The sequence below is a fragment of the Callithrix jacchus genome, chromosome X (genome assembly GCF_049354715.1).
Source record: "Callithrix jacchus isolate 240 chromosome X, calJac240_pri, whole genome shotgun sequence".
NCBI lineage: Eukaryota > Metazoa > Chordata > Mammalia > Primates > Cebidae > Callithrix > Callithrix jacchus.
In genome coordinates, this window is record NC_133524.1 from 77061582 (window position 1) to 77074617 (window position 13036).

A 13036-nucleotide genomic window follows, 5' to 3' on the forward strand; every position below is an offset into this window, starting at 1 on the left:
ATTTCTAAAAGCTTATTAGGGTTAAAAAGAAAATTTTACCTAGCTGAAGCAGACTATGAATAAAACAGACTAGACTGTAAAGTGGCTGGTCTAAATAATCTATCTGGATTATTTAGGGAAGGCAGATTTGAGGCCCAATTTATTCTGAGTAAGTGATCATATATTGGATTTAGGGATACCCAGTTTGTCTCTGATATCTTGCTGAAGGGCTCTTTTGACCATGGAGATCAGATTAAACCTCCCTCAGTTTTTTTGGCATGAAATTTGGTTAAGCAAACACTGAGTACATTCTGCAATTTGCAGAGAGAAAAGGGCTGCTTTTCAGAATAGAAACTATAACCTGGATTATATTTGATGTATAATTATTTGTTAATGACTGCTTTAGTTCTAAGTTACAGCTTTAAGAGTTTTACATTATGAAATATTATATTTGTGTGTGTTTGTGTCTCTTCCAGGGGAAAAATTACTCAGAAAATTTAAAACTAGCTGACCTCTGGACATAATTACATTTGAAAATCTCTGTGACATAGTCCAATAGAGAAAAAATATTAAAGTTGATCATCCCAGGTTATAAATTATTCCGTGACTGGGACATGGGCCAAACATAAATGGCCAGAATAAAACAACAGGCTAAATCAATATCTGAAGAATATGGGCATGATGGTTAATCATGATGGGCCATCCTCAAATGCTATGGAAACTCTGCATGTGGGCTGCTTGAATACAATACATCCAGATGCAGTCTTCTATCCATAATTTTCATTTAGTGACACACCTGGATACTTATTGGAAAAATTTTGGACACAAAATAGAAATGAAAATTGATAGTAAATCACCCTAATATATTCCCCTCTAAAGACTGTATGATGTTGCTTTGAAAATTTTAAATTTAACCTATTTAACATTTGCATGCATTAACCCACTTGTCATATTGAGTAAAATAACATGAAATACTTCTAAGAAGTGGTGATCAGTTCTTTATATTTTTTTGCAAAATTTCAGCACATTAGTTGAAAATATAGAATTGATTTGGTTTCATATGTAAAAGTTTGTTTTCAAAACAAAGATTTGATTTCATATAACCTTTTCTTGGGTGACAAATGATTTTTGGATTGTAATAATTTATTTTAGAATGAAAATTAGGTTCTATTTGCTCAGTCTCACTCATAAGCATACTGATTTTATTTTCTTCCTGGATAATACTGAGCCTTTGGCTTTGTTCTATTCCCACATCACTGGGAGTTCAGTCTAGTTTCTTTGGTAAAGGAAAAATAATAGTTTTCTAATACGATTTTGGATTTTGGACTTACTTTTAGCTCTCAGAGCCTTCTCACAGCTCCATACATGAGTTGCAAAGCAGGTCTAAAGTTGCACCATGAACTAAGGGGTCAACATTAGATTCAGACCATCTTGATATGTTAACTATCTCCCTGTGGAGCTTATATTCTATTCTAAATCAAGTATATTTGTAGTAATAACTCTAGAAAAAGCTATAAAACATCTAAGCAGCTACTCAGAATCTAAGATTTAGCAAGTTTTTCGAGCTTATCTACCACTGGCTCTTTTATTTTTAGTGTTCTATCATAAAAAATAATATATATTTTTAAATTGTATGCTTAAAATATACTACGGATGGGGCAAGACACCTTACATCATTTTGACAACAATAAAAGTACATTATTTATTTAAGCAACAAATAAATGTAAATTTATTTTAGCCATTTTACAGATTAAGAAACTAATGTTCAAGAAATTACATAACTTTCCCAATGATATACAACTGTTTTTTCAACACCACTTTATTGACGTATGATTAATATACAAAAAGATGGGTATATTTAATGTATATAACTTAGCAAGTTTGGAGATAAATATATACCTGGGAAACCACCACCACAATCTATTCAATAAACATATCTTTCTTGGTTGAATTTCAAACCCAGTTCTGTTGATTGTCAAAGCTCTTTCTATATATTATACTGTCTCTATAACATAAAGCTATAATTGACTATCTTGTCCCTTTCCACCTGAGAATCAAGAGAGTTGGTAATAGAATAAATCAAGATGTACCCATTTCAAAACAGAATGTCCTTCAATTGGATTTAGGGTAGGTGAACAAGGAAAAGGAAGTGGGGAATAGGGAATAAAATTAATAAAACAGAATTATAAAAAGCAAAAATTAAATGCTTTAGTTATCTTCAACCAGTCTTTATGATGTGTTTACTATTTTTACAAAATATAACCTCTGCCCTCTTAGAGCTTATTTACTTGAGGAGAATAAGCTAGCACATATTAAATCTGATTATGCAAAAGAGATTTAGGAAGAAGGTATGTTACTTCAAGGAACTTTTTGCCTTAAACAGAATCACCATCCATCTACACTTAAGCTGACATAACGTAAAAAGAAAATCATATTAGAACTTTTGCTTTCTTACACATAATCTAATCTATGACATGCTAAGGTTTACGAGCAAAGGTTCTGAACTCCAGATATAAGGCTCTGTTAGAGATTAGAACAAAACTTGTGGTTTTGGGTGCAAGTTAAAAATCAACAAAAGGAAAGGTCTCAGAAAATTGTACACAGAGGCTCTCCTAAACAGGTCTGGAGCATACATTAATTTATGTGTTAACTTTTTTGCTGGCTTCCTAGTGCATTCTATATTGGCTATAAGGCATTAGAATTTGGGGGAAACATGGGATCCTTCATGCACAAAATCAAGTTTACACATCAACCATCAGAAAAGAGGATAGAGCTATTTTTATATTTGTGAGTAAGCTTTTTCCTTATGATCAAGGACTTGGCGTTATAGGATATCTGTTCTTGGTTCAGAGAATACTCTATGGCTACAATACAGAGAGAATTAACTGGAATCTAATCACATACTTAAGTTTAGGAGCTCAGTGTGGTAACCATCTGATCCAGTCAGTTATCGAATCTTGAGTTAAAAGAACAAAAACACAGTAACAAAGTCTTAGGCCAGTCTGTCTGCTGATAATGCTAATTATTTTCCCACCACATTCTCCTGCTCTCTACAGACTCACCTCCTCTGTCTGTGCTCCCTATCCAAGAGGAAATAGAGGAAGAAACTTGGGACATCAATTCCTAAACTCTGTTCTAAATTATACTTTCAGCAGGCACCAATCACAAGCTTGAAGTCATGCTACTTTGGGGCTGACTAGATATATAAACCTGAACAAGATACTAAGCTCTTTCATTTTTCAGTTTCTCTATCTCTGAAAATGGTATAATTGAGGACACTTCTCTCATAAGGGTATGGATCACCATGCAGATATTGAACAGGTAATTTGTATTTCTTTTGCCAGAGCTCCTCCATAAAATTGGCAAAATACCCTGTGCTACTGGATTGAAATCACACGGAATACTGAGTTGCATTTGTCTTTCACCTGACAAATTTCCCGTGGCACATGTCAGCATTATGCTTGGTTAAGCTTGCAGCTTGAAATGCTTATGAGGAGCAAAATAGTTCTAAGGCTTGCAGCTGAATAAATGAGAAAGAGAGGTATAACTTTTATGGATCAGTGAATCACTGTTTTTAGAAATGCCGTATGTTGTAGTCCAAACACTTTAAAGTCTGTTGTGGGTTTCTACCCTAAATATATAGCAGCCTTCTATAGAGCTTAGCATTTGACCTGCCCAATTGAATAATTGATTTTACAATTCTCTCTTTTTTTCTCTTGTTTCACTTCTGCCAGGTTTTCCAGGGAAGGGGCCATGTCTCATTTCTTTTAATGTTCTGTGATATCTAGCATGATGATGTGATTTACAGCAAGGTACTGCATGTCTCATCACTTCATTCTTTCATCCTAGTTTGATAGTTTAGCAAACTGGAGAAGCAGGAAATGGGCCAAAGAGGAAAAATAACATTTCTCTCATTTTAGGCACTTTTTTTCCAGTCTTGGATGCCAGCAGAAATGAATGAACTCAATGTAAAAAGAATATCTGTGTTTCTGTCTGGAGTAAGGTAGAGTAAGAGAGAGATATGGGGAACGGACAGGAATAGGTTGTGTTTTTTTCTGCATATAGTTAAGAGTATGGGTTTCTACAGCATTGTAAAAAAAAAACCAAGCGACAACTTGTTTCTGGTGATTTGCACACTGGTGTTTGATGTAAAAAATTGACAGTTCTTAACAACATAAATCTTACATTTAGATGGTCTGACCACATGATGGAAAGAGAAATAGCTACACACATAATATACAATGTATAGAAGGGAGGAAGTGTGATGTGATAAAAAGAACAAAAGCCGTTTAAACTAATACTTAGGTTCTAGTTCTGATTGTGCCATTAACTTGTTATATAACTCAGGATGAGTCTTATTTACTTTCTTTGGGCCTCAGTTACCTTGTTTGTAAAAAGCAAAGCATTCAAAGAGATTAATACAAAATTAGCAAAGGTTTAATCAAGATTAATAAAGTCTAATTTTTATTTAAAATGCTGAATCAGGTCTTCCAGAAAATGATAAATTATTATGAGGCTCATTAATCATTATCTACATCACCATTGAACTTATCAATGTATATGGCATGCTAACCAAGGTGCTCAGTAAATATCTGCTGATTGAACTTGTTGAGTTATTCCGTACATTGGCTGCTGAGAGGGCTCCAGTGTATGATATGAGGGATTCGAGCTGACTATAACCTCTCCCCTACTCATCTTTCACACTACTGTGCTCCTTTTGGTCTAGATCTGCAATAGTCCCCATGTTTTTATTTAAGAAAGGCTGCTAGGAAAATCCTGCACACTACCTGTGAAGGTCCTGGATACTATCTTCTAGTTCTCGCTCATTAATGCATTAGCTTAAATCCACTTATCACATCTCAATGGTTCTAAGCATAAAAGTAGAAACATGGCTATATGGGACATTTTGATAAGTTTGTGAGAGGAACAAATCAGTGCTAACTAGAAAAGTCTGGTTAAGACTATGGGTCTTGGATTGGATATGGGGCCCAGGCAATTAAAGTTGTGGTATGAGGATTCAGTCAGGCCTGAAGGATAATATGCTGGGGAGGAAGAACACAGGGTTTCTTCACATCTCCTCCAATATTTATCAAGAATTGGGCCTATCTGCCTAATCAAACTTTCTACTAGACTTGTCAGTGCTAAAAGTAACCTTAGAGATAATCTAGTTACTCCCTCATTCCACAGATGAAATACGGAGGTTAAGAGATAGAAGGGACATACCCAAGGTCACACCATTAGTTAGTGATAAGGCCAAGACTATAAAGTAGGTTTCATATGTCTCTGACTAGTGCTTTTTTCCATACACTCTGTTTCTCTCAGACTAAATGACCTGTCTTGGGAGTTGAGAAAGCTTGTAAGTAAAGCAGAATAGTTTTAAAGTATATGTCTATTCTGGAAAAAAAAAGATGAAGTGACTCTTTAAACCAAAATCCATTCTTTGATATCTCATGTGACTCCTGTCCATAAAGCGTAATAAATTAAATGGTTAAAAATTTAAAAGTGCCTAAGAATGTTCACTATTTCAATAGAACCTGCTTCTAGTCAGCTAACTTTGGCTAGTGTTTATGATTAATCTGTAACCCTGCTCAGTCACTAAACTCTGTCCCTGCAGACTATTACTCTAGTTTGTCCTCATGTATCTGACACACTATAGTGGTGCTTGGGCTGTTCTGGTTCTGTCTTCGCAAACAACATACCAGCCAGGAATATAACTGTCACTTTGTAACTTACTACCTAGATTTTCTCTCCTAGCCCCCATGACAAACTGCTTTGAATTCTTGGGCTTCTGGACATGCCTTTTGGTTACTCTTCTGCTTAGTCTGTTTCTCCCACTGTGTTATCCTCTCTCAAAGACAAAAATAATTTTAAAAGAATGTTAATGTGTATTTAATCCTGATCATTATATTTTCCTCATCAGTTCTTTCTGAAAGGATTAATTATGGAGTTTTAATATGTCTAGAACCCTATTTTCTAGGTGCTAGAGGAAACAAGAAAAAGATAAATAGTATTTACTGAGCACTTGTTATGAGCCAAGCCCTGTCTTATTGGTTTTTACTTATGATATCTCATGTAATCTGAACCATGTTCCCCAGGAGTAGGCATAATTTTATTCATTTTACATGAGGAAGAAATAAAAAGAGAGAGAGAAGAAAAACAAGTAGTCCAAGATTACTCAACTGAAGCTGGCACTAGAACACAAGTCTCTTTCAAAGGATTCCCTCAAAAGCTATCATTCTAGTTAAAAATCATTGTGTTAAGAGGATTAGCTTGAAGCAAATTTGTGTAGGTGGAAGATATTGCATTGGTTGCCTTCCCTCTATCTTTCCTGCCTTCTCCTTCCCTTTGTGGAATCCTTTGCAAACACTTATGATCTGGCATCTCAGGTAATCCTACCATGTTACCCACCTAAGGCTGTCCCCCTCTAAGTTCCTTTAATTCATTCTACCAAGTAAAAAATGTATTCTTTGTATTTCATTCCCTGCCCTCCCTCTATAGCTATTTAATAATCAATGAAACAGTTGTGGTCATGGCAACTATTTAGAAAAGATACTAACTGAAAAGCACAGTTTTTACCCTTCAACTGTATTGTGAGTTTTACTAGAGGCTATGGGATTTTTCTAATATAGTTAACCCTAGTTAAGGGCTCCTTGTGACCAGAGTGACACATAAACCCTTCCAACGACATTCCTACCTTCTCTCACTCTTTCCAAAAGCTGCCATGTCAAAAAGAGTTGTCAGATGGTAAAGGGATTCTCACACACTCTACTTTGCTACCACTAATGGCTAAGTGTAACTGTCTATACTCTCCTTATCCTGTGGTAATTGGTTTTGGGATCTCAGTATCCACTTCTTGAACTTTTCCAGTCCTCTCTGACATCTTCTCCATGCTGCACCTGACCACTGCTTTTCTATGTTTTTTTAAGGCATGAATGAATTAATCAAGCCAGATTTTCCACTCCTTCCTCTGGAGACCCTATTGCTCTGATTAAGAAGTTTCAACAGCACTGAAGAAAACAGCAGGTAGTCAAACATGGTCTTGACTTCTATTTGGGCCTCTTTCCAAAAAGCAATACCGTTTAATCCTGTGGGTCCTGGACAGATAATGAAAGTCTTTGCTAGCCACTTGTTGCACATTTGCTGGTCTGCTTGATAAATTACCAAGCAATAGCCTGATTCTAGCAATCAAGATGCACAATATTACAGAACAGGAAAAGCTGTATTTTCTGAAGTATTTTATAAAATGTAACATTGTTTTCTATAGTGCTCTGCTGAGTCCTTTTTGCCTGAGACAAAGAAAAAATCAGTCATGCTGATCCTGTCTTTATTTACTATCTTGACATTTTGTTTACTGTGAATATTTCATTTCAATTTTAAAAATACTGCATTGAAATATTATTTCTCTTCATTACTGAGTTGTTTTTCAACTCCTTAAATTTTGTCCAAGGAAAGTACCTCACTCATCTAACTCTAGCCCTGGCTCTGATTTTTATGGGCTGTTTGACCTACATTTTAGGCTTCAAAAGGGGATGTGGGAAACTAGGGTACCCAGCCTTTATTCCCATTTTGAAAGTAAGTCTATGCACAGATTAAATAAATGCTTTCAATGTTAAACTTTTATACAATATGATCTCACTGACTACTCTAAATGCATACAATAGGGTAATACATGCATATATTGAGAAAGGAGATGCTGTTTGTGGCAAAGAAAAAATTACAGTAGGTGTAGGTGAATCACTTGAATGTTTGGCAAATTTCTATTTATTGATTGGTAAGAATCAGGTTGGGGCAGATTTGAAAGATGCAGATTTCAGAGCAGGGAATGTTTATTCTGTTTGCTTTTTGGTTCTTTGTCTGGATGCCTGTTCTTAGAAGAAATGTGTTGCCCGAGCACAAATCTTGATCTCTAATCATTGTAAGGGAACATGTCTAGTGCTTAAGCCTAGTTTGAAAAATCATGAACAAAACGCACAGTTCACTTAAATATGGGGGAAAAACGCCCCAACCATTGTAGCATTATGTTGTACTTCTGACCAAGAGGTCAGAGTTCTAACAACTAATACAACTCCTGTAGTGCACATATCCCCTTCATGTTTAACACAAGTATTTAATATCAGTTTGATGCAAAAAGAATAGTTGTCTTTGTAATTAATATAATTAATGGCAAAACCCACAATTGCTTTTGCACCAAACTAATATATGGGTTTATGGTTATCTGGAAGTCAAATTAAAGCCACCCCATATTTTTTCTTTTTTTGTTATAAGTTTTAGGCCACCCCATTCTTTCTTTCTAGTGAGACTTTCTCGTAAAAGGGAAATGAACCTCTGTTCAAGACCACTTGAGCCTTTCCGCCTGATGTAATCAGGACGAGTACAGTCGAAAGCTCAGTGAGACAAGGATAAAGAATTAGGCACCTGCTGAGGTATACTGTTTGTGACATTCATATTTTAGTGATTCATGTTAAGTAATGTAGCCTACACAGACAGTGGCACATTTCTATTGTCAATAGTTAATGAATACAAAAAAAAAACCACTTAAAAAGAATGAATAAGACCTACTATTTTATAGCACATCAGGGTGATTATGGTCAATAATTTAATTATACATTATAAAATAATGTAAAAACTGCAACCGGATTGTTTACAACTTGAAGGATAAATGCTCAGTGGGATGGAAACTACATTCTCCATGATGTGCTTATTTCACATTGCATGCCTGTATCAAAATATCTCATGCATCCCACAAATTCATATGCCTACTGTGTACCCACAAAAAATTAAAACGACTAGAAATATAAAAAAGTAATCATTTATTGTCTAAAATGAAGTATTATATCTCTGTTGGAGATATTAACAGGTGAAATTGCTGGTTCATCTTTGCAATACTGTTATGATACAAAATTCAAATTCACTGGGGGGGGAATTCAAGTGCATTTTAATTTGTTAATAGACATGAAAATCCATTATCAAGGTATGATTTCTAGTGACAGAGAGAGAGTAAAAGAGAGACCCAACCACTACTACTACCAATAAACAAAAAATACAAAAATAGCAAAACTTTTATTCATAGATGCATAAAGATATCCATGAAATTTTATTGAATGATTTTTTTCCTAGGTACATTAGTTAGCATTCAGTCTTTGGCCACAACATTTGTGTATGCATACAGTTATTTCCACTGCATAAAATGCTAAGAATTTGTTTATTTTTTTATATATTTATATAGTACATACTGTAGATCTTTATACATATTAACTTCTTAAATATTCATAGAGGTAGGTACTATTATCATCTCACTTAACAGATGAGGCAACTGAGGCACAGAAATGTTTAAATAACATGCCCAAAGCCTCACAGCCAAGAAATGGCAGACAGTGTTTGAACCCAGTAAGAATGGCTCCAGAGTCCCTGCTCTTCTTGCTTACTATAAGTGATGCCTTATTATTTATCAAATATTTGGATATTATGTAATATTATATATCCATACGTATGAATAAATGTATATGGTGTGGAAAACAAAGGCCATTTAAAACCCAGAAGTAAAACAACAAAATATAAAATTCCCTTTAAAAGTTATGTGGCTTAACATGCTTATTTTAGAGAAGAAATGGGGACCCAGAGAAATGAAGTGATTCTCTCAGGGTCACACAGGCATTCAATTGCAAAGGCAGAAAAAGAATTCAAGACCCCTCACTCTGTCTATGACTAATTTAAGTAAAGACTACAACTTATATTTTCAAATAAATGTCATCATTTTGAAGGTGAACTCACAAGGCTATATATTTATCTTAATGACACTGTTTTTCACCAAATATTCTCATACATTTTGAAACTGTCTTTGGAATTGGTTTGAGCTGATCAAGAAAAATGAGTCTTTAAGCAGTGTGAATATACCATGCTTGTGAGTAAAAATGACATTTTTCTAGTTAATCTTTAACTTCACTGTTCAGTCTGCCTATGGATGGCTTTTGATTGTTTCCAATAATTTACCTGCCAGAAAAAAAAACAAGATTTGTTACCAGTAAAATTATTCTAAAGAACATGATGCATGTTCCGAGTGTAATTCTAAAACAGAATTCCAAAAATTGAAATATGCATTTAGCCCTTCAAAGTGACAACTTAGGAGAGACAAATTCATTTGGATTTCTGCTTTTTGATAAATTTATTATTTTAAAAAGAAACTTTATCACTATGGGGAATCTCATGACCTGAAGGGTTCTACTCACTGATGAAGTATAGAAAGTACTATGTGTGTGTGGTGTGTAGAATGTGTTTCTTGCATAACTTTTCTCAGATTTAGAGGCTCCAAATGAAGATTACCACTCATCCTTTCAAGCAAAAGAGATTTCATAAAGATGTATACCTTAGTGTGATATATAGAATATGATGATAGCGTACCTACAGAGCTTTTGAGAGTTAAATAATTCAGGTAAATAGAGCAAGAAAATAGGCAAAACACAAGTTAAATCAGAATAATATTATAGAGAAAGTCAGACAAACTCAGTAGAAGACTAAATAGAAGACCAAGGAGAGAGAAGGGAGGAATTAAAGAATACTTCAGTGTTGAAACATGGCACTATTTGTGGCATCAGTGATGTTCCCAATATTAGGAAGGGCAGGGAAATAAAAATGTCTCAGTCTTAGATAAATTTCCACCTAAGATTGCTAGCTATTTGTTTTAACCTTCCTTGATCCCATCTGGAAAAGCTTGTCAAAAGGACAGATAAATAGAAAGTTAAGTAGATAAGTAGACTAGAGGCCTATCACAGAACAAATGATGAAAGTACATAACCACCTGATGGTCATCTTAAAATAAAAATAACCAGAAATTGCAAGTTTGTAATTAAACTGTCACTGACACAGTCACTGACACAAACAACTGGCTTATGTTATGTTCTAATCTCTTTGCACCTGATATATACTTATGTTGGTAGGTACAGTGAAGGGGCATCTGAACTCAAGCTGTTAGCCATGACTTAGAGGTAAACATCATTACCCTAACACTTGTTTAAATTTTACAAAGGAAGCATGCAAAAAATGCATTGAACTTGATTTAAATCTATCTCAAGAAGTGGCTAGTTGCTTAGTTTTCACTCTAATGAAATAAAATCATCAAAACCAACCAAATATTATAAATAATATTATTAAAAATATTTTATTTATACTTATCAGTTATGGCTTAGAAATACTTTCTCTATTTTAGATTTTCACACCATACATTTAAGGGAAGGAAGTTAGAAATAAGTAAATAGCAAGCTAATGCTTAACTTATATATAACCTCACTCTAGCCCTAATTAATTCCATAGGGCCACTGATGTTGAGGAGTCTAGTCTTACTCTCTGAGTGAATAATGACTTAGGGGTTAAGCAATTAGCCTGTGGAAAAAATAAAAGTGAGCAAACCAGCAGGTAAATTTAATAAAAAATTATCTTTTCTCAACAGAAGGTTTTGGCGGCCAGCACCTGTTCAACATATTTTTAGGTACTTGCCAAGTCTCTTTCCTATGGTGAGCAGGGGCTTGTCATTTCCTGCCATATGAAGGCAGCAGGCTGTGGTAGGGAAAGTAAAAATAGCACCACATTGCCACAAAGAAGTGTGCTCTACTCCATTTTGGTGCACGTGTGTGGAGAGGAGGTGATGCTTTGTTTAACCTGACTTGCTTTTGTTTTTACTTTCTTTGATGGTAATACAATGTGGCTACATAAATGTATCTCCACAAGAGTTGAGATTTTTTTCTTATTGTACTTTAGGTTCTGGGGTACATGTGCAGATCATGCAGGATTGTTGCATAGGTACGCACATAGCAATGTGGTTTGCTGCCTCCATACCCCCATCACCTACATCTGGCATTTCTCCCCATGTAACCCCTCCCCTCACTGTCCCTCCCGTGGCCCCTTCCAACAGACCTCAGTGTGTGATGCTCCCCTCCCTGTGTCTATGTGTTCTCATTGTTCAACACCCACCTATGAGTGAGAACATGTGGTGTTTGATTTTCTGTTCTTGTGTCAGTTTGCTGAGAATGATGGTTTCCAGATTCATCCATGCCCCTACAAAGGACACAAACTCATCATTTTTATGGCTGCATAGTATTCCATGGTATATATGTGTCACATTTTCCTTGTCCAGTCTATCATCGATGGGCATTTGGGTTGGTTTCAGGTCTTTGCTATTGTAAACAGTGCCGCTATGAACATACGTGTGCATGTGTCTTTATAACAGAATGATTTATAATCCTTTGGGTATATACCCAGTAATGAGATTGCTGGGTCAAATGGAATTTCTATCTCTAGGTCCTTGAGGGAGTGTTACACTGTCTTCCATAATAGCTGAACTAGTTTACACTCCCACCAACACTGTAAAAGTGTCCCTATTTTTTAAAATGAGGCAGTGACTGTGTTTTGAGTTGTGCATTTTAGCTCATGGATTACAGATAAAGACGGTAATTTTCTAGTTGGATGATTTTTTTAAAGGTTAGGACATGAAGCTAGAGGGGTCATTGTTCCTGCAAAGGAAGTGGTTTATTTTGCTTTTTACTAAACTTATGTTGGTTTGTTTCACAAACACATAAGTGAGCACATTGTGATTATTTGGGAGAAACCATGTAGGAAATCCTAATCAGTTAAGTGGAACAGTGTTCAAAGCACTTATTTTTATCTATTGGCAGGTGACCAATAAGGAAGAACAAATTTTCCGGCAGATAGGCTTGAGGGGAGAAGAGAGACAGCGTATATAGAAAAAAAATCTGCATGTAATTACCAGTTAAAACAAAAGATTTTAAAAAGTGGCTTTGGAATTTTCAAATGTTTTTCTGTAGCCAATGACAATAAATAAAACATTAGCTAAAAATTACTAAATATGCCTTTAGATTTTATAACTTGAATGGTCTTCAAATGCTATACTGCAAAAGTTATATAGAATTGGACAATGTAAAATAATGGTTCTGTAAACATACAAGGAAGTTATAGTATCTGTTTAAGATGTGTTTCTTAAAGATCTACTAATGGACATTTAGTAAAGGTCTATTCTAACTATTGTGAGGAATGCACAAATTAATAG

At 35.0% G+C, this 13036-nt stretch overlaps 1 protein-coding gene across 1 annotated transcript in view; it reads left to right on the forward strand.

Annotated features, from left to right (window-relative positions):
• GPR174 (G protein-coupled receptor 174) overlaps positions 1-13036 on the forward strand; it is a 32632-nt gene that overhangs the window by 4473 nt on the left and 15123 nt on the right. Inside the window, exon 2 of the mRNA XM_054250908.2 lies at positions 6906-7002. The gene's annotated coding sequence lies outside the window, so the exon portion shown is untranslated. The remainder of the gene's footprint in view (positions 1-6905; positions 7003-13036) is intronic.